Source organism: Natator depressus, chromosome 7 (assembly GCF_965152275.1).
Source record: "Natator depressus isolate rNatDep1 chromosome 7, rNatDep2.hap1, whole genome shotgun sequence".
Lineage (NCBI taxonomy): Eukaryota > Metazoa > Chordata > Testudines > Cheloniidae > Natator > Natator depressus.
Genome location: NC_134240.1, coordinates 89,061,846 through 89,089,817, shown reverse-complemented (window position 1 = coordinate 89,089,817; position 27,972 = coordinate 89,061,846). Strand labels below are relative to the sequence as shown.

Here is a 27,972-nt window from a genome sequence, read left to right as displayed (position 1 = left end):
GTTCAGTGGTATCCCCTACAGTGCTCAGAATCACATACCTTCCTTTGCCTTTGGCTCAGACATCAGACCCAGTGTGAAAGTGTAGAGCCATTTTACTGACTTTACTGTGAGCAGCCATACCAGACGAGGTTTTAACTTCGGGGTATAAAAGGAGACTGAGGATCTCTCTGAGGAAAGGAGATAGAAAATAAGATACAAAGGAACTTTGCATGTTGTTCTAGGATATAAAACAAAATTTCACTCTCCTTTCTGAGTATTTTTGTTGTTAAGTTGGTGGGTAGAGGCAGAAGCACAGAAATGACCTGGAAACTGCATCCATTCACACCTCCACCCAGTGCTAGAAAGTAACTTTCTGGCCCGTTGGGAACAGTGAGGAATAACCTTCCAGATGCTGATCTGCCAAGTGAAAGAAATCCTTAGCTGTGGTGTTTCCCTGGGGAAATTGGGCCAGTAATACTGCGAGGCAAACAGACCTTTCTTTCTGCCTTCCAGATGCCTGCCCCACCAGCCTGACCTTCCTGGAACACTCAAGGGAGGTCACCCACCAGCCTGACCCTTTCAGAGCCATTCCCCCACCCCCACTCTTTACTTTATCCTTTTTGCTGGCTAGCCCCTTGCCTTTGGGTGACAGGTCCATCCTAGTTCCCGGACCTGGCTGGTCCCTGGCAGTGAGAGGAGCTACTGCTGCAGTTTCAATAGCTGGTAGGTGAGGGCCCAGCATGCAGCCCAGCATGCAGCTCAACGCAGAGTGACCCAAATGCCAGCTGGCTCATGATATGTTCTCTCCCAGCTGTGAACCTGTTCAGATTTTAAAAATTGGGGAGGTCTATAGCCCTGTTTAAAGAGGGGGGGCATGCATGCCTCCCCATCTCCGGCACCTGTGCTGCTCCTAATCCCTGAGAAATTGTTTCACGCTCTTAGGCAAATATCACTGCTTCAGTTATGCTGATCCCATACTTGGGAACCATAGCTTGAGCCTTCCTTTTGTAAATGAAACCTAAGATTCCTGAATACAAGATGCTTCGCAAGAAAGGGTGGGGGAGAGAGAGTCACTGAAGTAGTCCAATTCAAGTTCTGATCCTGTCTCAACAAGATGCTTTTGCATCATCACATGACTTAGAGACTCATCAACACCACAACCAAAATCAGTTTGACCTCTTTTGGTATCTTTTCTTCAACTTTAACAACTGCACAAAACTAGGAAGAATTCTGTGTAGGAGGTTTCATGAATATTTATTTTCAACATGCAGAAAGACCTGGCAAGACCAATGAAATGAATAATAAAACTAGAGAAATGAAATAATTTTGATTGATTATTCTGGCTTATTATTTTCTTCAGTGCTTGCAGAACATGCTCTGCCACTGCAAAACTACTTGTGCAATATATGGAGTTTTTTATTCTATAGCAGATAGGTTTTTAAAATAAGTTTCTGCAACTGAGCATTTTGTCAACATGAAAACTCCAAAAAGTCACTGAGAAACAAGAATGAATAGGTAAGTATTCCTCAGTTGTGTACTCTCAAACTTGCACATGGTAAAATGGACATTTTAAAAACAAACTGTATTGTAGTCCTTCATAGAAAGGAATTTGCTGTTTGAAGCATAGAAAACTAAGAAATAAGCACACCAGTGATGCATCTGTTAGAACAAAACCCATCTCCTTGCGTGTGTTGTGGTTACCAGTCACTCAACACAAACGGATTATTTCAACAGCTCTTACTTTTTAATTTCCTTATTTTAAAAAAAAAATCACAAATCTGGCATATAGACCCATGGGGAGATATGAGGAAAAAAGTAGGTTTGTGATACTAGATATTAATGAAGACTTAGTTTGGAAATGGGTTACCATCTTATACAAAGCTATTCATGTAGCTCTTAGCAAAGCTTAGCTTGTTAGTTTGCCCCTTTACAGTGTGACAGATAGGAAAATAAATTAACTTCTTTTTTGCTGGTAGTTCCTATTATGTTTTCATACACTCTTAAAGCCCTTTGGGCTCATATTTGATTAAACCTGAAGAGACAGGCATGGAATATTGTTTATGTGGATAACCCTAAAATTTAATATACAACAAATTCAGTATGGCGTTTTTTCAGCCCTAACAATATTACAAATTTTATTTTAAGATATGGGGAGAATAGTCTCCTGTACTTACTGTGGCCTTGTCTACATGCTTCAGTGAAAGGCAGGCTGTGTCCATGCTGCATTGTGTAGCTACACACAGCAGTGAAAGGCTCTTGCAGGGGAAACGCAGCGGGAAGGGGTGCCCACAGTTTCCACCTGCCAGACTTTCAATGCACCGGGGAAGGCTCCAGCAGGGGGAGGCAGCATGACACTGTAATAATAGCATATTAGAAGATGTTGGAGGCATGGCTTGGGCATGTAGACAGCTGTGTGGGCTATGTGCCCTGGAACAGTGATTCTCAGCCCAGGGTCTTTGGCCCCCTTGGGAGCAGGTTTCAGGGGGTCCGCCAGTTGGGGCTGGCATTAGACTTGCTGGGGCCCAGCGCAGAAAGCTGAAACCGCGAGCCATGCCATGTGGGGCTGAAGCTGAAGCCCAAGCAACTTAGCTTTGCAGGGCCCCCTGTGGTGTGGGGCCCTGGTCAGTTGCCCTGCTTGCTACCCCCTAGTGCTTGGCCCTGGCTTTTATATGAGGAAAAACAGTTGTGGCACAGATGGGCCATGGAGTTTTTATAGCATGTTGGTGGGGGGAGCGGAATGGAGGCCCAGAAAGAAAAAGACTTAGAACCCCTGCCCTAGAATTCTGGTGTGTATGTACTCTACTCACCTAAGCAGTGCCTCACTGTCTACACTGCTGTTTATACTGCTGGGAGTGCTGTGGATTTACTCTGTATGCTGCTCTAAGTGTAGACCTGCCCTATAAATTGGTAACTTATTGCAGGTATGAAGTTTGCAAACTGGAACTTAACTGACCAGGACAGATAGTCAGTCAGAATTGACTAGGAATATTTATATGATCCCTTTGACTTTCTATGTTAAATATTTTCCCATTACTACATTTGCTGGTATTGCAAATGTGGAATATAAAATGGTTAAAGATAAAAAAGCTAAAGATTTTATTTATTTCAGATTTGACCTACCTAAGTTTGGGTGAAAATGGGAGGTTGTTTTTTGTTTTTGTTTGTTAATGTATAGCAATCTACCACAATGTCACTAAGGTTAAGAGGGTGGAGAAGGCAATCTCTTAGGAAAGTTGTAGTTTATAAGAGGTTTCAAATGATGTAATGCTACCTGGTCTTCAAATGGATGAAGGAGAGGATATTCAGAATTGAACAAACAGTTCAAAAATAAATGGCCCTTTTCCTAACATGAAAGAAGCTTTTCCTGCTTTCTTTTTTTTCCCCTTTGTGCTTAGATATTTTTGTTGTCATCCTTACTTTTGTGGCTGGCAGTACCAGATGTAGATTTCTCTAAGACTTTAATGAACTTTCTAAATACATAATTTCATAAACCATGTTAACATGTTCTGGATGACATATAAAAATAGGACTTACTTCATAGAGTTGTCCTACCTGAAGATCCACTTCTGCCCTTCCCCAAAGTTTCCTTCTAGTACCAGAAGGTCTACTAGCATTGTTACTCTAATTACGAATTTCTGCTTTAACTTTAATGCTGACTCTTCTAAATTTAGATTTCTTGTGGAGATTCTTCAGTATTCAATGTTCTGGTTCCTAGTAGAAAATGTATTAGTTATTCAAATTTATTTTTTTCAAAATGGAAATGTTTACAATGCTTTTTAACACTGCAGTTTTGTTACCGTTTCTGGCATAAATGCTGTTCTCCAGGGATTTATGTTGTCAGTTTCTCCTTTTTATGGTGCATTGGAATTTGGCAAGCCAGATCTGCATTATTTTTAAACCTTTTGAAAAATGGATTAAAGTATGACTTCTCATTGGTGAAAATTTTTAAATGTGTTATTCACACACTTTTCTTTCTTGTATTTTTTAAAGTTTTATTTGTCTTTTGCTAATTGAGTTTCTCATACTAATTATTTGTATTATGGTGGTGCTTTAGGCCACCATAGAATGCCGCCTCCGCCCCTTGTGTCTAGGCACTGTATTTCACAGATCTGGTTGAACATCCCTGGCTAGACACTTGCCAGCCTGCTGCGAGGGGGATCGAAATGCGGAACTGCACATGCATGTTGGGGCCAGGCAGAATTTAGAAACTGTACCTCACTGTAGAGCTCTAGAGAGACACTCCAGGAGCAGATCTTATGTCTGACACCCTTTTGGCAGTAGGAATCCCCCACAGTCCAATTGCTAAGTCCTGAAAGTAGTGCTGAATCCCCCAAGCCTCCTCAGCAACTCTTGCACGTACCCCAGTATCCCACCCAGTGTGTGATTTTTTCCTGGTTTACAGTATAACTCTTCAGAGGCACACCATAAAAGCAAACAAACATGCAGACTTTGCACAGGATTTTATAACCTCCAGCACCCTTTTTCCGGTAGCCACAAACCCCCCACTCGGTGACTTCATTGCCAGGCTACCTGTCCCCTGATACAGCTATGAACGTTCTGAAAAACTTGGTGAGCTCTGTCACTGTGTTTACATATGCTAATTTATGTAATAAGTTTCTAGATGTTTGCTGTAATATAGCCTACACAGAAAGCAAAGATGCATGTTTTTGTAAGTGGAATGCTTCTTTTAGGGGTCCTAAACTTAAAGGCTGTGAGTATAATGGAATAACTGTTCTATTTTGCCAAAGTAGACCCCATTTATTAGAAGTTGTATTGGTTTCATGACAGATCTTCTACTCCATTAGTCAGCTGCAAACCCTGTGAACCTGCAAAATGTAACAGGTAGGTTTTTCTTTGGCGAAACAAAATTTAGACATCCTTTCTTTACAATTCATTTATATGATGGTAGTTTGGCTGCAAAATTATGATCAACAGTGCAAACATTTCTAAATTTCAAAAGCTGTAGGTAATTGTGATTTAAGCTAGTTTGCTTTCAGAGTTAACATAAAATCACTCTCCTCTTCTCACGTTCTTCTTCTTCCTAGGAAAAGAAAGATGTGAATTTTAAGAGGATTTGTTTAACTTTCATAGGAACTGATGCCTGTTATGAATTATTGTACTTTATTGGAAATTATTCATCTTTGAAATTGATAAGCATTTTAATGTTTTAAGTTCACTCTTGGTATTGTGGGTTCTTATTTTACTTCATTCACCTATTTTAATGGGATTTGGACCCTAACCAGTCTTGTAGTAGTACCTTAGCAGTACCACATGTAGCCTTCAAGCTATGAAGGTGCAGGGCTACATTTTGACATAATAGATTATGTCAGTTGTTGTGACAGTACAGATGAAAATGAACAAGCCAGTTTAAGTGTTGATTTTGAATTTAAAACCTTGTTCAACTAGATCCTTTGGAAGTTTTCTTCCCCTCATTTTGTGACTATAGCTGTTTGAGGAATTGAAACTGCCACCGCTGCCACACAATAGTAAATGTCTTAAAATATTAAGCTTGCATGTTTGAATTGTAGGATTTGCAAACTAGGTTTTACCTTTGAGAATGTATTATCTTTTGGTTGGAATAAAATGGCCATTTTAGGAAGATGGTCTTATGACTGAAGGTCAAGATTCAATGACAGGAGACTTGGAGTGAAATCCTGTCACCAATGACATAACCCCACTGACTTTGATGGGACCAGGATCTCACATGTTGTTTATACATGCTGTGTAGCAGACATTCTCTGTGATCTTAAGTCAGTCATTTTGAGCCCAGTCATACAGCCCTTAGTTACGTGAGTAATCCTATTTAGTTCAGTTGGGCTATTCCTAGGATTGAGCCCTATTTCCCTATGCCTGATGGGTCGAATGGGGATAATATCACCTCCCTTAGAGGATTGCTGTAAAATTAAATTCATTAATGGTTTTGAAGTCTTTTGATCTTAGTTGGAAAGTGCATAATACCAAGGTGTTATGCATTGTCAAACATTAGTGGTGTTTAGTGAATATGGGAGTCAACATGAGAGAGAATTACTTAAATGAAGTGCCTGGTTTTGAAAGAGCTTGCTCTTGGGAACTTGTGACATGACACTTGTTCCATCAGCTGTTTCCAGTCTATTAATTTACGTATGTAGCTACTGAGCAACTTATAATTAGAAATTATATGTAGCCTGCTAAAATCTCTATGGAGAAGTTAATGGTTTTACTGTGTTTAGAAATACTAATATAAACTGCTGTTTTTAATAGATTATATATTTTTCCATTCTGTGCCCAAAAATCTCATTTAAAAGTGAAGTTATAAATATACTACATTAATTAACTACAGTGTAGGCGTTTGATTGACCTAAAAGCTCATAGACTACAAATCTAATGAGTTGCACATCTTGAAAGCTTTGTAGCAAGGTGAAAACAAAAGCATTATTTTTTTGGACACTGATTAAAGCCAAATTCTTCTGTACTTCTTTTGTCAGTCACCTCTCTTTTTAAATATTATATATAGTGCAAATCCTGATGTAATGACACCAGTCTCGATAATTCAGCAAACAAACAGGCACCTGCCCTGCAAATAAGATTTTGGATGAACTGAAGAAGAGAACAAATTTTGGAACAGAATATCAAACATTTTCTCCTCTATTTCTGATTATCTAGAAAGCAGTCTCTGCAGGCTTTAGTAGCAGGTGCAATTGAAATTGTATAAATGTGGATTTTTTGGCTATTTCATGCCGCTCTCCTTGTCAAGATGCCATCTTAAAATGTGATTCACAGAGTGTCTGCACATCTTTCAGGCTGTAGTTTTCATTAAAACTGGCAATGACTGTGACAAATACTTGCTAGACAAAAAATGGACTCTTGGGAATCAGGATACCTGGGTTCTGTTCCTTAGTGTGGTTGCTCTTAGATATGGCACATTGATTCTGTAGTGCAGGATGGTTAAGTGGATTAGACTTGGGTCTGCCATTATAGATATGTGGGTTCTGTTCTCAGCCAGAAATGACCTTGTGCAACTTCTCAGTTACGTCATTTGTAAAATGGGGGAAATACTTGCCTGCCTTCTAAGGTTTAGGTTTAAATGCCTTGCACAATATTGACTCTTTGTGGTTACTGTGGCTGATTATTTTTGATTTACCTTGGATAGGGACATTGTGTTTGAGTGGTGTGACATGATTACGTGTGAGGGTGATTATGTAATTTTATGGCGTACCTTTTGGTTTTCTGGATTTTGGGAGTGAGAGCGAGGTAGTGTTTGCCGTTAGCAACCTTAACTGTTAACAGTTTTTATAGGTCTGATATAGAACAAACAGACATACGCTGTTTGAAAATGTTACAACATTTCTGTTTGATGGTATCTATATTCTTTTTGTAGATGCACAGAAAGTAGAAAATTACCTTTTGTTTTTCTTTATGCTCAGAACAAGCTTTTAATCCAAAGCACTGTCATTAATATAATGGAACAGAATTACCTTCTCTTTGATTTTTATTTATATACTGTCTGGCATGATAATATGAGCTTAGTGTTCTTGTGTTTACATCAGAAGTACTACATGGTTAAACAGAAACAATAGACTACATTGTGACAGTGGAAGGTGATGAAAAGGTTCCTTTATATTGGTCCAGGAAAAAGGCAGGTCTATTGCCAACAGAAGGCAATGATAAGTTTTTTTCATACTTAAGTTTTCCTGCATTTTAGTTCAACAGGATTGTGGTATTTTCATAATAAATTGAAGTATATAGCCAAATGGAAAAATGAATTGAATAGTGCAACTTGGGCCCCCAGTTCCAATTCTATGTGACCCACTTCCCATAAACAAGCATTAAGATAATTTATTTCTGGAAAGGAAAGAAGAGAGAGGTGAAACGTTAACTTTTTGTGTTTTGTCTTAATTAAGGAAAGATAAGCACAAGAATTATTTTCTCTCTCTGTGTGTATTTGTATGTCTATCTGCCTACATAGGAACACTCACACAGTGGAACTCCTGTATTTCCAAAGTACTTGAACATACTTTGTAAAATCAGTGGTTCAGATAGCAGGGTCTCTGCTGAACATACAGAGCAAGCCAAGTCTCCAGAAAAGAGGAGGAGAGGTTTGCTCTGGAGATTCTCCGACAGCTTCTAAACATTACAGGAGCAGAACTTCAGTTTGTGTAAACCCAAAGGTTGCAACTGGAGTTCGATAAAGTGGGGTTGTGCTGTGTGTTTAGAATTGAGTATTATGAAGGTCTTGAATTCGCCAGTGGATTTGGTTACAGAGACCTCCTTGGGACTGTCTCCTGATTTGCTGAAACTACCTCTGAGCCCGTTTTCCCTGCCAGCTTGAGACTCCAGAACCCTGTCTTGTTGAGCCAGACACACTAGCCTGCTGCAACACAGACCCAGGGTCTGAATCATGTCCCCAAAGCTGGAGACTAACTGAAAACAGCTCAGCAAGTACTCCTATCTCCAGCACCCAGACACCCAGTTCCCAATTGGATCCAAACCCCAAATAAATCCGTTTTACCCTGTATAAAGCTTATACAGGGTAAACTCATAAATTGTCTGCCCTCTATAACACTGATAGAGAGATATGCACAGCTGTTTGCTCCTCCAGGTATTAATCACTTACTCTGGGTTTACTAATAAACAAAAGTGATTTTATTAAGTATAAAAAGTAGGATTTAAGTGGTTTCAAGTAATAACAGACAGAACAAAGTAAGTTACCAAGCAAAATAAAACAAAACATTGAAGTCTAAGCCTAATACATTTAACAAACTGAATACAGGTAAATCTCACCCTCAGAGATGTTCCAATAAGCTTCTTTCACAGACTAGACTCCTTCTTAATGTGGGCTCAATCCTTTCCCTTTGTAGAGTTCTTGTTCGTTCCAACTCAGGTGGTAACTAGGGGATTTCGCATGACTGGCAGCCCCCTTTGTTCTGTTCCACCCCCTTTTATATCTTTGGCCAAAGGTGGGAATCCTTTGTTTCTCTCTGGGTTCCCACCCTTCCTCCTAAATGGAAAAGCACCAGGTTTAAGATGGATTCCAGTATCATGTGACATAGTCACATGTCACTGTAAGACCTCATTATTCATTACCCACCTCAGGTACACAGGAAGGCTTGCAGGTAAATAAACCCATTCACAACCAATTGTCCCAATCCATGGGAGCCATCAAGATCCTATGCCACCATTAATGGCCCACACTTTGCATAATTACAGTAGGACCTCAGAGTAATAATTCATGTATCTGAAACTAGAAATAAGAATGATACATTCATACAAATAGGATGAATATATTCAGTAGGTTATTACCTTTGTAATGATACCTTACAAGAGACCTTTTGCATAAAGCGTATTCCAGTTAAATCATATTCACATTCATAAAGCATATGGAGTGCAATGTCACAATATATTATGTTGAATTTTTATTGTGTTGAAGATTTTTTTGCCTGTGGCTTAACCAGAAGTTTTGGATCTGAGGCCAGTCCCATAAAATTTGTCAAAGTAGCCTATTTGCCTGTAACCTCTCCAAGAGAAACTGAGGGTGTTGGGTTTCATTTAATTAGTTGCTGTGCTTAAAACTAACAAACAAACAAACCCCTTCTTTTCACTTTGTTCAGTCCAGAAGTGAAGACATTTCTTACCATAAATAAAAGTGTAAATACAATCTGAAGTATATTTTATTAACAACTGACATTTCTGAGCTTTTAAGCAGGTGGCAGCTATTGTGCTGAGAAAGTGACATGTTAGTTTCAAACAAACAAACAAATACCCCCAAACACTCCAGACACCGTTATTTCTTGCCCTTGATGTGTTCCAAGCAAAAGCCTGTTTAAGCTGCAAATGAAACAAAACTGCATGTGACAGCTGTTGTAATAGCGAATGTGGTTGGCTCAAAGGAGAGAACCAGTTATCTTTAGCAAGTACATAAAACCATGTTTCATGATTCAATTATTAGGCATAAAGCCAATGAAAAGCTGCAGGTGGCAGTAGAAATTTTAGAAAAAGGATGAAGAAAATGACACTGCAAAGATGGTTCCGAAGAAAGTAAAGCTGTAGGCAACTGCCCAGTGTGTTAACATTTTTCAGTTTTATTTTACGGAACTTTTAATTTATCCATACAGACATTCAAATACAGCGACAAAGAAAACAGAACAGGAATATGTATTTAACAATATAACAATACGAAATATTCATAGATAATAATTATACGATAAGTAATTCCCTAACACGCCTCCCCCCCCCACACACACACACATGAAGCATGAGAAGCCTAATCTATCTGGAGTCAGTTTTGTAATTCTTCTTTCATGAAGGACCAGGTCAGGTGTCTTCACAGTTGGATTTTGTGCCCCTATATATTGTCAGTTTTTCCATGAGGATAGTGTTGGTTAGCTCAGTCAGTCAAAGAACGTGGGGGGAGTAGCAGATTTCCATTTTTGGAAAATGACACTTTTGGCCACTATAAATGCTGCAGCAATCTATTTCCTTGCATTACTCAAACAGGGTGGATCTTCTAGAATGTCCGAAACACAGAGGCTTGACATACGGGTGAGCCCTACCCTGGTTGCTTTAGGATTTTGTAATATCTTACCAAAATAGTTTACTGCAGTTGATAGTGATGGAATCAAAGAGGAAGGATTTTTGAGAGTGAGAAGAATATCATCTGTCTGTAGACTAAGCTTGTAGTCTTTATCGTGATGGTAATTCTTTCAGTGGAGTGGTAATTCTTTCTGTCTGATTTATGCTGCTAGTTATTCCATGGCTATATCAAATAGTAGAGGCAATGGACGGCAACCCTCAATACATTCCTTGATGTAACTGAAAAGTGGAGAAGAAAACACCATTAGTCAAAACAAAGGCATGGGGTGATTTGTAAATAATGTCAATCCAGATCAGAAATTTAGGTCCAAATCCTAATTTTCTCAGGATTGCTTAGAGGTATGGCCCTTCCATTTGTATAGCCCCAGTTGTGTGTGCCTTGCAAATTAAGTAGAACATGTTCCGAGTATTGTCTGACCCTAATATGCAGCAAATAAAACCCTCCTGGTCTGCATGAATGATTGATGGAGCAATGTTGTTTAAGTGTGAAATGAGAATCTTTGTCAGAATATTATAATCTGTGTTCAACAGAGAAATTGGACGCAGTTGCCACAATGAAGACTGACCTTGTCTTTTTTTAGAATTAGAGTAATCATCACTTTCCTCATGTCCTATGATATTATTTCTTTTGTAAATATTTCATTAGACTTCTGACAGTATCAGTACTATTTGGTTGATAAACGTCTTATAAAATTCTGCTGTAAAGCCATCATGTCCAGAATCTTGGCTCAAGTTGAGGAAATCAATTGCTTGCTTCACTTGTTGTAGATAGATAGCGACAATGTATTTATAAATTGTCAGATAGACTGGAATTTAACTCACTGTGAGATATGTCAAGGGATTCATAAAAGTCTTCAAATTATATGTTAATTTTATCAGGTTCTGGTACGGAAAGACTATTCTGTAACAAGGGGGATATAATGTTGTTAGAGGAAGCCATTTTAATTTTCCTTGCTAGGAGTTTGCTCGCTTTATCCCACAATTCATAATGCCACTGTTTAATTCTATTAAGCATGAATTGAATCTGGGTGGACGGTACATCCATTGTATTTGTATTTTGAGGTAATGAGCAAGTGCAACATCTAATTATTTTGCAACCTCCTCTGCTTTTCTTTCTTCCTTCCTTCCTTCCAGATGCAAATTTTAAGGTAGCCTTCAGTGTTTCCGATAAAGTTATAGTAGAGGAGATGGCATTTGTATTTGCCTGCAATAAGTTGGTAATGGATGTTTCAATCATCTGAAGAAATTTAAGGTCTTTGAGTAGAAGTGTGTTTAACTTCCCTCTTGAGGCTCTTGTAGTACTATGACCCGTGTCTATATGAAGAAAAACTGGACCATGATCAGAGATGATGATACTACTTGGATGATCGCAATGGTCCCTTCTGACCTTAAAGTCTATGAGTCTACCAACTTCTGCCCCCAGACATGCAGGAGGTAGAACTGTAGATATCATAAAAAATTTAATCTGGAATAGGAGGCATGAACCATGGAGAAATATGTGTAGTCATGCTTTGTAGGATGCTTGTGTCCAAATATCCTTCAGTTGGGATAATGAGTGGCTTGCAAAGGGCGGAGCTTTTCCCCTGAAGCACTGAGATTTGTCTATGATGTCATCCATGACCGTGTTCCAATGTCCTCCTAGTACCACTGAGACATCAGCTCTGTCAGAAATAATGCCATATGTTATATGCAGTGTTGTTGTAGGCGTGTCAGTGCCAGCATATTAGAGCCTCAAGGTAGTGGGGTAATATCTTTTATTGAACCAACTCTGTTGGTGAGAGAGGCAAGCTTTCAAGCTTACAGAGAGCTATTCTTCAGGTCAGCTCTATGTAAGCTTGAAAGTTTCTCTCTCATCAACAGAAGTTGGTACAATAAAAGATATTACCTCACCCACCTTGTCTCTCTGGAAATAATGCCAGTTATTTCAGCGATAAAGGGTGCATGGGTTGCCTGATTTTCCTAATCACAGATCCTTTTTTTCAGGACTTATACTTGGCAATTTCTTTTTCCTTATGAGAGGATCGTGCTGTTACCAGAGTGGGATCTGGTCTCAATTCCTATAGTGCTTGCCAAGCATCTGATTTGGTATTTAAGTATTTCAATGAGTCTGTCATCTTCATGATGAAAATCGCAGAATATTTGTGGCTGTATTTAATATGTGATCCCCTGGGAGCTTGTTTGATGACATTAAATGTTGCTCTCTTCTTGCTTAAACTTTGAGAGAAGTCTGGATACAAAGAAAATTTTAAATCCTGATACTCAAGAATTCCTTTTTGCCTAACACATCAGTTTAACTTTGTCATTAAATCTTAGCAATTTCCAGATGATAGGTCTGGGGTTGTTCTCTCCTCCTGGCCCTTGTCACTTCAGCCCTTTCAGTTTCCAGGGAAGGCAAACCGGGATCCAAATCAGTCCCTCAAAGAATGTATTCTGGGAAACTTTAATCATGTTTTTTCCTTCCACACCTTCCAGGATGCCCCCAGGAACTGCAATTTATTTCTGCATCATCTGTTTTCAAGATCTTCCTGTTTTTCTTCAAGACTGGTTAGTCTTTGCCTTAAGGAAGCATTCTCCATGTTAACCTCCTTCAGTTGTGTGGCATGTTTTTGTAGTTTGTTATCTAAATAGGTCAAAGGAGCTTTGACTTCCCCACATTTTTAGAGAGCTCATGTATATCTTGAGATAAAAGATCAAATTTGGTAGTTAGAAATTTCTTCTTAGCTACAAAGTCCTGTGTGAGAGACTGTTGGATTACCTTTCTTTGGATACTCAGGCTTGGGTCGATGGGCATTTCTGTTTTCCCAGCAGGATTCATAACAACACAACAAAAAAGGATCTCCCTCCTCTAATTAGTAAATTTCTGACAAAGTTATGGCTTAGATACATGGGAGCCACATGGGGGTGGAGGAGACGAGGGGTTAGGCAGCCATCTTCTCTCTTGGTAATATGATCCTCTGTGTGTCAACATTGTGAGAGCCCTAGAATGTTGCTTCTAACCATTTCCCATGTTTTAGCAGTTGTAATATTGTATCTCTAGGCCTCATGTACATAAAAATTTAGAATGATGGATGAACTGTTTCTTTTCCTGTTGTCTATTCATTTTGCTTCCCTAGTGCTGCCCAGGCACAACTCTTAGACATATTGGCTCAAGGTGCAAGAGCATAGCATGGACTGGAAATAAAGCTTGGTTATTCTTCATGGCAGTTCAGAGCAGTGCTAGTAAGCTAATATGGGAGTGTGGTTTCTGTATTTTTAAATTGTGTATCCCTGTGTAGTACAAGGAGTTTGTAGGTTTTGGAAAGTGATGTCACACTTCACGGACCTGAAATTTCAATGAAAAATGGGAAATATTTTGCTGATCTCTTTTCCTCATCCCCCATTTTTGAATTGGCTCTAGTATGGAAAAAAAAATGTCACAACAGTGCTTTGCTCCTGTAAATAATATAAACTTGTTTGAAAACACCGTCTTAAGACTGCTGCACTAGAGATGTCTAGCTCTGGAGAGATCTGGACAGGAAAAAGCACAAGAACAAATCCACACAGACACACCCCTAGAACCACGACCAGGGGTCTTCTATCTGCTACCCAAGATCCATAAACCTGGAAATCCTGGACGTCCCATCATCTCAGGCATTGGCACCCTGACAGCAGGATTGTCTGGCTATGTAGACTCCCTCCTCAGGCCCTACACTACCAGCACTCCCAGCTATCTTCGAGACACCACTGGTTTCCTGAGGAAACTACAGTCCATTGGTGATCTTCCTGAAAACACCATCCTGGCCACTATGGATGTAGAAGCCCTCTACACCAACATTCCACACAAAGATGGACTACAAGTCGTCAGGAACAGTATCCCCGATAATGTCACAGCAAACCTGGTGGCTGAATTTTGTGACTTTGTCCTCACCCATAACTATTTCAGATTTGGGGACAATGTATACCTTCAAATCAGCGGCACTGCTATGGGTACCTGCATGGCCCCACAGTATGCCAACATTTTGATGGCTGACTTAGAACAACGTTACCTCAGCTCTTGTCCCCTAATGCCCCTACTCAAACAAGCCAAGTTTTTTGTTTGTTTGTTTTATTTCTAACTCTTGGGTGTAAAGTTAGTTGAAAACAGAGAGGCAAACATGCCAGAGCCCAAGGCAGAAACAGCCAAAGAGGCTGCCCACAGGAGAGAACTGGAGGCATCGAGAGAGGCAGAAAAAAACCAAGAGGCTGCCCACAGGAGAGCTATGGAGGCAGCGAAAGAGGCAGAAAAAACCCAAGAGTCTGCCCACAAGAGAGCTATAGAGGCAGAAAAACACCAAGAGGCTGCTCACAGGAGAGCTATGGAGGCAAAGGAAAAAGAAATGGAGGAGAGGGAAAAAGAGAGGAAGCATAAACTGGAGTTGGAGAAGGTAAGGGCTGAGCGGAATCTACTGGATAACCCTAACCATCCTTCCCCAACAATCCACAAATGGGAGTGACTGTGTCCACGGTATGATGAATCCAGTGATATTGCTGAATATTTTCTCACCTTTGAGAGACTGTGCACTCTCCATAAAATTCCTGAAGCTCACAAGATGACCACACTGGTCGCAAAATTAATTGGAAGAGCTCTGGACATATTCAATAAGATGCCTATTGATGAGGCTTCTGACTATAATAAGTTCAAGGATTTGTTTTAAAACAATTTCAAATTACACCTGAAACGTACAGAGTAAAATTTCGAACCCTTGAGAGGGCCGGGACTAAGTAATGTGGCTTATCTAAACCAGATGAAGGATCTGTTAGATAAATGGGTCTAAGGAAGGGGTGTCACTAGCTTTGACGGAATGTGTGATTTGATAGCTCAGTAGCAATTCCTGACTATGTCCAAGGAGGAAATAAAACAGTGTTTATGGGATAAAGAAATGACTCAGCAGAAAGTCTTGTTTCTTATGCTGATCGATACGAGCAGTCCCAGACCGCCAGAGAGGCAGGGCAAGCTGGAACAAAACGGGTGGAGGGAGGAGAGAGGAACAACCCTGGTCGCAGTTAGAGTGGATACCAGAAGGGACACCCTCAGACCACACCCTACTACTGGGGGCAGCCCAAGGCCCCAACTACACACCAGGGAATACTCCAGACACCTTATCATCCTGCCACACCATTCTCCAGCAACCAACCTCACCCCAGTGACGCGTCAGCTGGACGATGTTTTAAATGTAACGAGCCGGGGCATGTGAAGGCCAACTGCCCCAAGAACCCCAACAGGTTACAGTTCTTTGCACCGGAATCACACCAGAGGTCCTCAGGCCCAGATGCCTCCCAGATACCCTCAGAGTGGAGGGAAACTGTGAGTGTGGGCAGGAAGAAGGTCACTGCGTGGAGGGACACCGGAGCACAAGTGTCAGCTATCCATGCTTCCTTCGTGGACCCAAATTTAATCGACCCAGAGATCCAAGTGACAATTCAACCCTTCAAGTCCAACTCTTTCAATTTGCCTACAGCCAAGTTGCCTGTCTAGTACAAGGGCTGGTCAGGAACGTGGACTTTTGCAGTCTATGATGATTATCCCATCCCCATGCTGTTGGGGGAAGACTTGGCCAATCATGTGAAGCTAGCCAAGAGGGTAGGAATGGTCATCCGCAGCCAGGCTAAGCAAGCCGACAAGCCTAGCTCTATTCCAGAAACTTCGACCAGGACCCGGTCAGAGGTGATGGACCCGGACCCCATGCCAACGTCTGCAACAGCAGTAGTGGATCCAGTCCCAGAGACCCAGACAGAGCAGTCCCAGAACTGGAACCGGCGGAATAACCAGCATCAGACCCATTGCCAGCACTGAATCCAGTACTTGCAACCCCAACACCAGAGGGCCCCGCTGAACCTGAACTGGCAGCAGCTGGAGCCTGAACCCCAACATAGTGCACCAGCGGAGAGCGGTTCACAGTCAACGGAAACAGCCCCATCCCCTACATCACTTCCAGAGGGACCAAGCCTAAGTCCACAGTCCAATAAGGAACTGATGTCTCAAGCATCAAGGGAACAGTTCCAGACCAAACAGGAAGCAGATGAATGCCTCCAGAGAGCTTGGATGGCGGCACAGAGCAACCCGCCGCCTCTCAGCTCTTCTAATCAATCCAGGTTTGTTGGAGAAAGAGGACTTTTATACAAGGAAACTCTTTCTGGTGGATACCAGGAAGACTGGCATTCTCAGAGACAGTTGGTAGTTCCAACTAAATACCGGGTAAAGCTCTTGAGCTTGGCCCATGATCATCCTAGTGGCCATTCTGGGGTGAACAGGACTAAAGACCGTTTGGGGAGGTCATTCCATTGGGAGGGAATGGGCAAGGATGTTTCTAACTATGTCCGGTCTTTTGAGGTGTGCCAAAGAATGGGAAAACCCCAAGACGAGGTCAAAGCCCCTCTCCAGCCACTCCCCATCATTGAAGTTCCATTTCAGCGAGTAGCTGTGGATATTCTGGGTCCTTTTCCGAAAAAGACACCCAGAGGAAAGCAGTACATACTGACTTTCATGGATTTTGCCACCTGATGGCCGGAAGCAGTAGCTCTAAGCAACACCAGGGCTAAAAGTGTGTGCCACGCATTAGCAGACATTTTTGCCAGGGTAGGTTGGCCCGCCGACATCCTCACAGATGCAGGAACCAATTTCCTGGCAGGAACTATGGAAAGCCTTTGGGAAGCTCATGGGGTGAATCACTTGGTTGCCACCCCTTACCATCATCAAACAAATGGCGTGGTGGAGAAATTTAATGGGACTTTGGGGGCCATGATACGTAAATTCGATTGGGACCTAGTGTTGCAGCAGTTGCTCTTTGCCTACAAAGCTGTACAACATCCCAGTTTAGGGTTTTCACCATTTCAACTTGTATATGGCTGCGAGGTTAAGGGGACATTATAGTTGGTGAAGCAGCAATGGGAGGGGTTTACATCTTCTCCAGGAACTAACATTCTGGACTTTGTAACCAACCTACAAAACACCCTCTGAACTTCTTTAGCCCTTGCTAAAGAAAACCTAAAGGATGCTCAAAAAGAGCAAAAAACCTGGTATGATAAACATGCCAGAGAGCATTCCTTCAAAATAGGGGACCAGGTCATGGTCTTAAAGGCGCTCCAGGCCCATAAAATGGAAGCATCGTGGGAAGGGCCGTTCACGGTCCAGGAGCGCCTGGGAGCTGTTAATTATCTCATAGCATTCCCCACCTCCAACCGAAAGCCTAAGGTGTACCATATTAATTCTCTAAAGCCCTTTTATTCCAGAGAATTAAAGGTTAGTCAGTTTACAGCCCAAGGAGGAGGTGACGCTGAGTGGCCTGAAGGTTTCTACTACGAAGGGAAAAGTGCTGGTGGCATGGAAGAGGTGAACCTCTCCATGACCCTTGGGCGTATGCAACGACAGCAGATCAAGGAGCTGTGCACTAGCTACGTGCCAACGTTCTCAGCCACCCCAGGACTGACTGAACGGGCATACCACTCCATTGACATAGGTAATGCTCACCCAATTAAAGTCCAACCTTACCGTGTGTCTCCTCAAGCTAAAACTGCTATAGAACGGGAGGTCCAGGATATGCTACAGATGGGTGTAATCCGCCCCTCTGGAAGTGCGTGGGCATCTCCAGTGGTTCTAGTTCCCAAACCAGATGGGGAGATAGGTTTTTGCATGGACTACCGTAAGCTAAATGCTGTAACTCGCCCAGACAACTATCCAGTGCCACGCACAGATGAACTATGCGGGCCCAGTTCATCTCTACCTTGGACTTTACCAAGGGGTACTGGCAGGTACCGATAGATGAATCCGCCAAGGAAAGGTCAGCCTTCACCACGCATGTCGGGCTGTATGAATTTAATGTACTCGCTTTCGGGCTGCAGAATGCACCCGCCACCTTCCAAAGACTTGTAGATAGTCTCCTAGCGGGATTAGGAGAATATGCAGTTGCCTACCTTGAGGATGTGGCCATATTTTCAGATTCCTGGGCAGAACACCTGGAACATTTACAAAAAGTCTTCGCGCACATAAGGGAGGCAGGACTAACTGTTAAGGCTAAGAAGTGTCAAATAGGCCTAAACAGAGTGACTTACCTTGGACACCAGGTGGGTCAAGGAACTATCAACCCCCTACAGGCCAAAGTGGATGCTATCCAAAAGTGGCCTGTCCCAAAGTCAAAGAAACAGGTCCAGTCCTTCTTAGGCTTGGCCGGATATTACAGGCCTTTTGAACCGTAATACAGCCAAATTGCCACCCCACTGACAGATCTAACCAAAAAGAAACAGCCAAATGCCGTTCAGTGGACCGAAGAGCGTCAGAAGGCCTTTAACCAGCTTAAAGCGACACTCATGTCTGACCCTGTGCTAAGGGCCCCAGACTTTGACAGACCATTCCTAGTAACCACCCATGCATCCGAGCGTGGTGTGGGAGCAGTTTTAATGCAGAAAGCACCTGCTCAAGAATTCCATCCTGTAGTGTTTCTCAGCAAGAAGCTGTCTGAGAGGGAAAGCAACTGGTCAGTCAGTGAAAAAGAATGTTACGCCATTGTCTACGCTCTGGAAAAGCTATGCCCGTATGTTTGGGGACGGCGTTTCCACTTGCAAATCGACCATGCTGCGCTACAGTGGCTTCATGCTGCCACAGGAAATAACAAAAAACTTCTTCGGTGGAGTTTAGCTCTCCAAGATTTTGATTTTGACATCCAACACATCTCAGGAGCTTCTAACAAAGTGGCTGATGCGCTCTCCCGTGAAAGTTTCCCAGAATCAACTGATTAAAATCGTCCTTGAGATGTGAAAAATATTGTTAGTCTTTACATACTGGGTAGTATATTTAGAGGTGCATGTGTCTTATTAACTCTGTTTTCTCCTAGAGCTCCAGGAAGAAATCACAGCCAGCGTTTCACCCTATTTGTTATTTTGGGGAGCGTGTCATAAATATAAAGGGAAGGGTAAACACCTTTAAATCCCTCCTGGCCAGAGGAAAAACCCTTTTACCTGTAAAGGGTTAAGAAGCTGAGACAACCTCGTTGGCACCTGACCAAAATGACCAATGAGGAGACAAGATACTTTCAAAGCTAGAGTGGGGGGGAAACAAAGGGTTCTCTCTGTCTGTGTTGTATTTTGCCGGGACCAGAGCAGGAATGCAGGTCAGAACTCCTGTAAAGGGTTAATAAGCAATCTAGTTAGATATGCATTAGATTCTGTCTTGTTTAAATGGCTGATAAAATAAGTTGTGCTGAATGGAATGTATATTCCTGTTTTTGTGACTTTTTGCAAGTTAAGGTTTTGCCTAGAGGGATTCTCTATGTTTTGAATATGATTACCCTGTGAGGTATTTACCATCCTGATTTTACAGAGGTGATTCTTTTTCTTTAATTAAAATTCTTCTTCTAAGAACCTGATTGCTTTTTCATTGTTCTTAAGATCCAAGGGTTTGGGCCTGTGTTCACCTATGCAAATTGGTGAGGATTTTTATCAAGCCTTCCCCAGGAAAGGGGGTGTAGGGCTTGGGGGGATTTTGGGCGGAAAGATTTTTCCAAGTGGGTTCTTTCCCTGTTGTTTTTGTTAGACGCTTGGTGGTGGCAGCAATAAGGTCCAGGGACAAAAGGTAAAATAGTTTGTACCTTGGGGAAGTTTTAACCTAAGCTGGTAAAAATAAGCTTAGGGTTTTTTTCATACAGGTCCCCTCATCTGTACCCTAGAGTTCAGAGTGGGGAAGGAACCTTGACAGATGGGGTAGCTCTGTACGGCATCTTTACACCCTCTGTTTTGACACTGTTTTGACCCAGAATTTAATATTGAGTTATACCTGATAGTTCTTCTGTTTCCTAATTAATTTGTACAAGTGGCATGAGCTTTGGAAAGTCTGTGAAGAGAGAGGCACCATATTTTCTTATGCAGCTTTAGACTTCAACTTTCCTCTGGGTTTTATCAGAGTTAGTTTATGAAATGTTGGGAAAATCTCATTTATGCATGGGGTTTTATCTATATAGAGACATTTATAGTCCAAGACATTTCAATAGGGATAGGCTCATTTTAAAACCATGATCCAAACACTGTCTTATGTTGGGGAAGGATGGTACTAGATTCAAACTGTGGTGTTTGGTCTCTTCTTTAAGAATCAGTTTTTAAAATATTTCTATCATTGTGCATAAAAGACTCCTTCTTAGAATAAATCGTTTGCTTTTAATTAACAACCCCCAGCATGTTCATGATGCAAAGTAAATGTGAAGTTCCAAGATTAGTGTTGCAAGTCTACATATCCCTTACAGTTAAGGTATGGCTTTAAGTATAACTAAGGTTAGTGGCTTTCAATTTTTGTCTAGTAAAAATAAATTAATAGCATTTGTTACAACAAACATGTTAGTGACACCTTATTGTTTCTTTCTCCCCTGAGTCTTTAGTTTTGCACTTAGGCTCATGTTTCAAATGATGTTATCTGGTCCATCGGTTTCCTAGTGGGATAACGTCTATGCTATACAAACTTAACAACACATTGGCATTAAATGGCTGGCTGGCTGAATGAAGGAACTGAGAATGGTAATGGTCATGGTAAGGGAACTACCGTCATTTCTCTAGGTCAGAATTGGATTCAATGGATGGATACCAAAGGGGAAGCCCACACTGTTGCTGTCTATGCTGTTCTGGTACAAGAACCAAAGAGTCTATTTCATTTTCAAATCCTTTCCGTTTGATACCACTCATGAGCACTAAAATTACCTTTCTAACAAAACACCAATGTTAATGCGTTATATAAAGAAGAACTTTGGTACTGATGTTCTTTGTGGCATTTCTGAATAAATTGGCTTGACCATAATTATGGTAATGATCTTGATTTCCATTTCAAGTCCAGGAAGCAAGTGTGTGCTGTTGCTATTTTTTGTGTTCAGTTGGTTCTACTTTCTGTTTTAATTTTGGTATGATATAGTGTTTTATACTTTATTGCTGCCAAGCGAAAATGGGCTTGCTGGTGGGTGTTGTGTGGGTTAGAAGTGGGAGGAATCCAAAATCCTGAAGTTCCAGTTGTATCATTCATCCGCTTGACATGTTCCAAGACTCTGAAAGGGTTTATTGTAATGGTTTCACATTGACAGCTCCCTGCATTAGGGAATAGTTGGCATTTGCATGCAAGTTTTTGGGCTGTTATTATGCCTCCTTTTGTTCGCTTGTTATAGCAAGCAACAGAAATTGAATTTGTCCCTGTGGAGGACACAGTCCCTTTCACAAATAAACCAGTTTTTCTGATGAGAGGCCAGGCTTTCTAAAGATAAAACTTAATTTAGTGTACTCCTGTCAGTAAACAAGAGCCCAATTTGGGGAAAGCAAGATCACCTAAGTGTGGAAGCCGAGAAAAGTGGCTTCAAGAGGGGAGATGTAAAGCTCACCTCCATCAGGCTCCCATCCTATGTTTATGCCCTCCATTAAAATCCAGCTCTACAGATATTCAATGACCTTCCCTAAAAGCATGAAACAGTATTTAGGCAAGAAATGCAGAGCCAGTAATAGGAGGAGGATGGCCTTTATCTGAAGGACTAGTGGAGTATCTGACAAAAAGGCTGCTAATGCTGAAAAGGAAAAGTGTGTCATGAACAAAAATTCACAGTTGCTAGTGGGGCTTAATGGCCAATGAACAGACATACTCACTGAGTTGACTGATGAAAAATGTACCAGAAAAAGAAAAAGTGAGCCCTTTAGTCACAGATGCTGGTAACTGTGTTTAGCAAATAAAATCAGGTATGGGTGGGGGAAACAAAGGGAGGGGAGAGAAGGTATGGTAAGAAAATTGAGACTCATGAAAGATACAATGATAAAAGGGTGGGTCAGGAAACCTCAAGAGAAGGAGTTCACTGTGTCGCGTGTAGGAAAAGATCTGTTGAATCTGCATTTCAAGAGTGAGGTTTCAGTAATAAGGCAGGTTTCCGAGTAGCAGCCGTGTTAGTCTGTATCCACAAAAAGAAAATGAGTACTTGTGGCACCTTAGAGACTAACACATTTATTTGAGCATAAGCTCATTTATTTGAGCGTAAGTGAGTTACAGCTCACTTCATCGAATGCAATAATGAGTAATAAGGCAAACTTTCTATTTCCCTCAGCAAGTGTTAGCAGCCCCATAGGAATATTATTTCCAGATTATACTAATTAAAAAAAAATAAAGATGCAGTGATGAGGAAATAAAAGTTAGTATGTTAGTATAAGGCCACAAATTTATTATGACCTGTGTTCTCTGGCATTATGGCTAAAGCAGAATCTGAGTGAGTAAATCAGTAAAGAGGTTAGAAAGAGACATAAGGATTTGACCTTCTACAATAAAGTTTTATTCTCAGTGAAGAAAGTAAAAAGATCCTTCACTCTTGCGCTGAGAAAAGAAACTCAGGAAGAACAATCTGAAGATGAGATGGAGCTGAATTTCTTGTGAACAGTAATGCCTATTATTGTACAAAAAGAGAAGCACTGTATAAAAAGAGAACAAAAATATGATTAAGGAAATACAGTCCCAGTAGGTTCTGAAGAGTAGGTCAAAGAGAACTGACGAAAAAAGCCAAAATTAATTTGGACTGTCAGAGTAGGAGGAGAAGATATTTAAGATATTTCTACATTGAAAATTGAAGGGTTTTTTTTGGAAAATATTCCTCAAAGAAATGAGATTAACAAAATGAGGTTGAGGGTGGCTATTATATGTGTTGGTCGTAGGAGCCATAAGTGAGTTTTTTTCTCTCCTTTTATAAATTGAAAAGATTTCTAAAATTAAATAGCTATATCTTTATTTTGAGGAGAATATTAAGATATAACTTGTAAATGTAAATATTTGGAGTAGAAATGTACTGTAATGGGTATCCAATTGGGGGCAGACTTGAGGCCATATAAACAGATTTAGGAAATAAAACCCATATAGCCTCTGAAAATCAGTTCTCAGCAGCCCATTAATAATCATATTCACTGCTTCTGGCCTCTGTAACAGCAGGATTTAGATGTAGTTGGCGAGTACAAGGGGGAAGGGCATACCAGTGAAGTGGCACTTACAGTGTGTGGCATTTTTCTCCAATCTATGGCCAAGCAGAGGCAACAAGTACTAATAAAATTGAATGACAGTTCATAAAACAAGTGCAGCTTATCTCATTCTATCTTGCCAAGTCTGGGTTTGACCTACCTCTAAGTGATGTCATGCAACAAATATTAGTGTATATCTATAAACTATGGTAATTTATGCAATGAGAACTAAGACATTTCCCCAATGCCGTTTTATTTGTGTATTATGAAAACCTTTCTTGGATACTTCTTAAACATAACATTGAATGGGGAAACTACCTGTATGTTGACACTTGCATTATAGTGTTGTAAGTTGTCGACCTAGTTAAAGATCAGCTAACACTGGTTATTTATACAATTTCTAAGTAAATTGGAAATGCAAAACATTGTTAGTCATAAATAACCAGAGCTTTTCAGTCAATTACAAGTAGAGGTAATTAGTTTGACTGTTGTGCAAAAAGCCATAGGTAGGAATGTTTTCAGAATGCTTGTGTATCTTGGAGGGCTGAAGCTAGTGTGTACCTGAATTTAACTGCTTGAACCAGTTTACTGCTTACAGTCTGTGGTAAATGCAGGACTATAAAATGAAAGTTCTTATTCCTATCTCCTGTTCTTTCTCTCTCTCATCAGATACTTTCAGACATATCTACAGAAGTGCTTTATTTCTTCATTATATTTCTTCATATGTATATAAAGTGAACTTTTTTAAAGGTACTTGCTCTGGAAGAAGTCTGTCTTAATCAGCCAAAGTGTTTAAAGGAGAACATGAAAGGTAAAATGATCTTTGTTTTATGTTTTCTCTTAGAGAGAGAGAGAGAGAGAGAGAGAGGTCTGAAGAATGATAGATTAATCTGGGAAGGTGAATGGCACTCTAAAGGTAAATGACCTTTCTCTTTTCCATTTTTTGCTTCAAGTGTCCTGCTCAACAAAGAATATACTTGTATGAAAATTGTCATTGGAGCATTTAACAAATTTTGACAAAATACTTTTAATCAAGTTAATTAAAAAAGCCCATTATTATGGGGTAGTTCAATTAAAACTGAGTTTTTAGAGGTGAGAAACTAGTTACTCCTGAGAACTTAGATACATTGCTATATAGTATTGAATCCATTATGGGAAGTGCTGTTGATTGAAAGTCTAGAGAGTCTGCCTTTAGTGAACACTTGCATTATGTCTTGACTTATTTGAGAGATGCTGACGCAAATTTCATTTGGCAATTTGGGTTTAATATACACTTGTGTGTGAAGGTAATACAATTGTACAGTGGTATATCCGGTACAGTATTTTTTATTTTAAGAAAAGAGTAGTAGTAATATGCAGTAGCAATCATTGTACTATGATCAAATAAAGCCCCAAGGTAAGTGCTCAGTACCTCATAGGTAAGGCTGTGTTTTAGTCACTGGTATTTTTAGTAAAAGTCATGGACTGGTCACAAGCAGTAAACAAAATTTCATGGCCCGTGACCTGTCCATGACTTTTACTATATACCCCTAACTAAATCTCAGGCTGGGGGCCACGGGTGCTGGGCGGAGGTGGCCTGGGAACCCGCTGGTGCTGGGCACGGGGAGGCAGGCGGTGGCATGGAGCCCAGGACCCCTGCTGGTGCTGGGGTGGAGGGTAGGTGGCAGCGCACCCAGGACCCCTGCTGGCGCTGGTGGAGGGGTGAGGGGAGGGAGGAGGCAGCAGTGGTGGCACGCGACTCGGAATCTCTGCAGGGGGGGTAGCGGCGTGTGGCCCGGGACCCCTGCTGGTGCTGTCGGGGGAAGGGCTGGCAGGCTCCCTATTCAGCCCCTATCGGCATGTCCCTGAAGCTCCCCTCCCCAAGGTAAATGCTGTCCAACACCCTGCCCCTCCCGTGCCTAAACTACTGCTGCTGTCCCAAGGGGCAACCCCTGAGCCAGCCGCACTGGCTGCAGAAGTCATGGAAAGTCACGGAATCCATGACCTACATGACAGACACACAGCCTTACTCATAGGTTCAGGTGCATAGAGGCAGACTTGCAGTCCCTATTCAGACCTTACTCTGATCAAGTGTTGATTGGCTTCAGTAAAGACTGAAGGAATTGCAGGATATGGATCACTTAACTATTATTTATTGATTTATTTATTTATATTTCCGGAGTGCTGAGGAGCCCTAGTCATGGACCAGGATTCCATTGTGCTAGGTAATAAGTAGTCAAAGGATACACTTCTAGTCTGGCAGAAGATACTATCTCACATTTGCGTCTAAAATGTGAACCAGAAATTAGTTTTTTCCTAACTGGTTAGTCTTTTCTCTGACTCTAAAAGTAGAGAGTTTGCTTCTCACCATTTTATGCACTTCAGTGTATAATTATGATTGTGCTGAAAAGGGGATGAAGGACTTTTACTTGAAATTAGGTTTGGTTTTTTGGATGGCTCTAAACAAAGAATACAGTAGTAGGGAAGCTCATTTCACGTTTGAAGGCTTGTAAAAGGTGATCTGTGTAAGAGATAGTAACATTAAATAGATTCTAAGGCCAAGACAAATACTTCAGCACCAAGTTTCAAAGTGTGAAACTACCATTTCCTGTGATCGTAATACAGAGTGTGAGGAGAAGACGTCAGAAAACAAGATTTCATGTGTGGATCTGCCACCTCTCAGGCATCCATTCAACCTCACTGACATCACTTTTTTCATGTTTGTCTGTTGTGTTTAATGTCTGCTTGGTATTTTTCTACCATCTCTATATTTTTTTTAAGTTTTTATATTTTACCTTTCCTGCTTCTGAGTGCTTTCTGTAATGCTTATTTACTCAGTTTATTTAAAATAAAACTATTCCATATTATTGTAAAGCTACTACAGTCAAAAGAAAGAGGATTCTCATCACAATTAGTTGGGAGGTCCAGGGGACTTCCAAGGGTCATAGTGAGGGGAATGATACCAGATTTTGTGGACTGTATGTGATCTGGTAGCCCTGTGATTATCACCAGTGTGGCTAGCGTTTATTTTGTGAACTTGTTTTCAAAAAGAGGAACTTAAACCTGAGAAGTGCTAGTCCAAAGGATCTTAGAGTGTGGGCCAGCTTTGAGTGTTGCTGCTTGTAGCAAGATATGTTAGAGGTATATTTATTATAGTAGGGTCTAGGAGCCCTGTCATGGTCCAGGACCCATTTTGATAGGCGCAGTACAAACACAGAACAAAAAGACTGTTTCTGCCCCAAGGAGCATATAATCTAAGCATGCAACAAGAGTTAACAGATGGATACAGACAGACTAACAGGAGAACACAAGGAAACAGTGAGATAATACTGGTCAGCATGATAGGCTCTGGTCTCAGCTCGCCAGCAGACTTACTTGTTGGGTTTTTTTGTGTTGTGTTTTTTTTTTTTTTTTTTTTTTTGGTAAGACCTCATGGTGGAGGAGAGTAGTAAGGAGAGATCAGAGGTAGGATGATGAGGTAACTGTGGATGTTTACAGGGAGCTTCTTCCATGCAGGGCAGCATGGGAGAGAGCACTTAGGGTATGTTTACATGGCAGTTAAAAACCCACAACTGGCCCATGCAAGCTGACTAACGTTCGCAGGGCTCAGGGTAGAGGGCAGTTTAATTGTGGTTTGATCTTTGGGCTTTGGCTGCAGCCTGGGCTCTAGAACCTTGGGAGATGGGAGGATCCCAGATCCCGAAAGTATACACTGTAGTTAAACAGCCCCTTAGACTGAGCTTCAGGAACCCAAGTCAGCTGGCTTGGGCCAGCCACGTGTCTAACTGCAGTGTAGATAGTATCGTTAAGTGCTTGTTTGAAAATTTAACAAGTGGGCAGTGGAGGAAGGCTGATAGGAGACGGGAGTAGACCGTTCGATGCTGAATGAGAGATGATAGATTGAGTGGAGATAGATCATCGTGAAGAGCCTTGAAAGGGAAGACAAGTAGTTTGATAGGATAGAGAACAGGGAGCCAGTTAACAGGATGCAAAGAGAGAATGACATGGTCAAAGCGATGGGTTAGAAAATGATCTTTGCAGCAACCTTCTGAATGGTTATGTGTAGGGAAAGATTATGTTTGTCTACACCAGAGAAAAAGGTATTGCAAGAATCAAGATGCAAGCTGAGAGCCTGGACAAGAGTTTTATCTGTGTGGATGGATAGGAAAGGCCTTAGAGATTTTAGAGATGTTATGCAGAAAGAATTGGCAAGACTTAGATGTATGTGGTCTTGGAGTGTTGAAAGGAATGATGAGAATAGCTTTAGGACTATGTAGACAGTATGAAGATATTCTAACAGATAGTAAAGTAGTCCACCCTATAAATGTGAAGCAAGTCAAAATGAAGAATTATCAGTTGCACTAATAGGCACCCGCAGCAAAAATGTGCACATCTAGAATCTTAAATTTGAACTTCAGAAATAGGTAACTTCCTGAAACATGTAGAGAATCATTTGAATCCTCAAGCCTGAGTTGTGGGGAT

At 41.1% G+C, this 27,972-nt stretch overlaps 1 protein-coding gene across 4 annotated transcripts in view; it reads left to right on the top strand.

Moving 5' to 3' along the window:
* Nucleotides 1-27,972, top strand: part of SGMS1 (sphingomyelin synthase 1) — a 221,983-nt gene that overhangs the window by 77,912 nt on the left and 116,099 nt on the right. For 2 of the 4 annotated variants that reach the window (XM_074959011.1, XM_074959010.1), the window contains exon 1: nucleotides 24,411-24,427. The exons of 1 other annotated variant lie outside the window; for it this stretch is intronic. The gene's annotated coding sequence lies outside the window, so the exon portion shown is untranslated. Of the gene's footprint in view, nucleotides 1-24,355; nucleotides 24,428-27,972 lie in introns of those variants that run through there. One more of the 4 variants, XM_074959009.1, reaches the window with a different exon arrangement.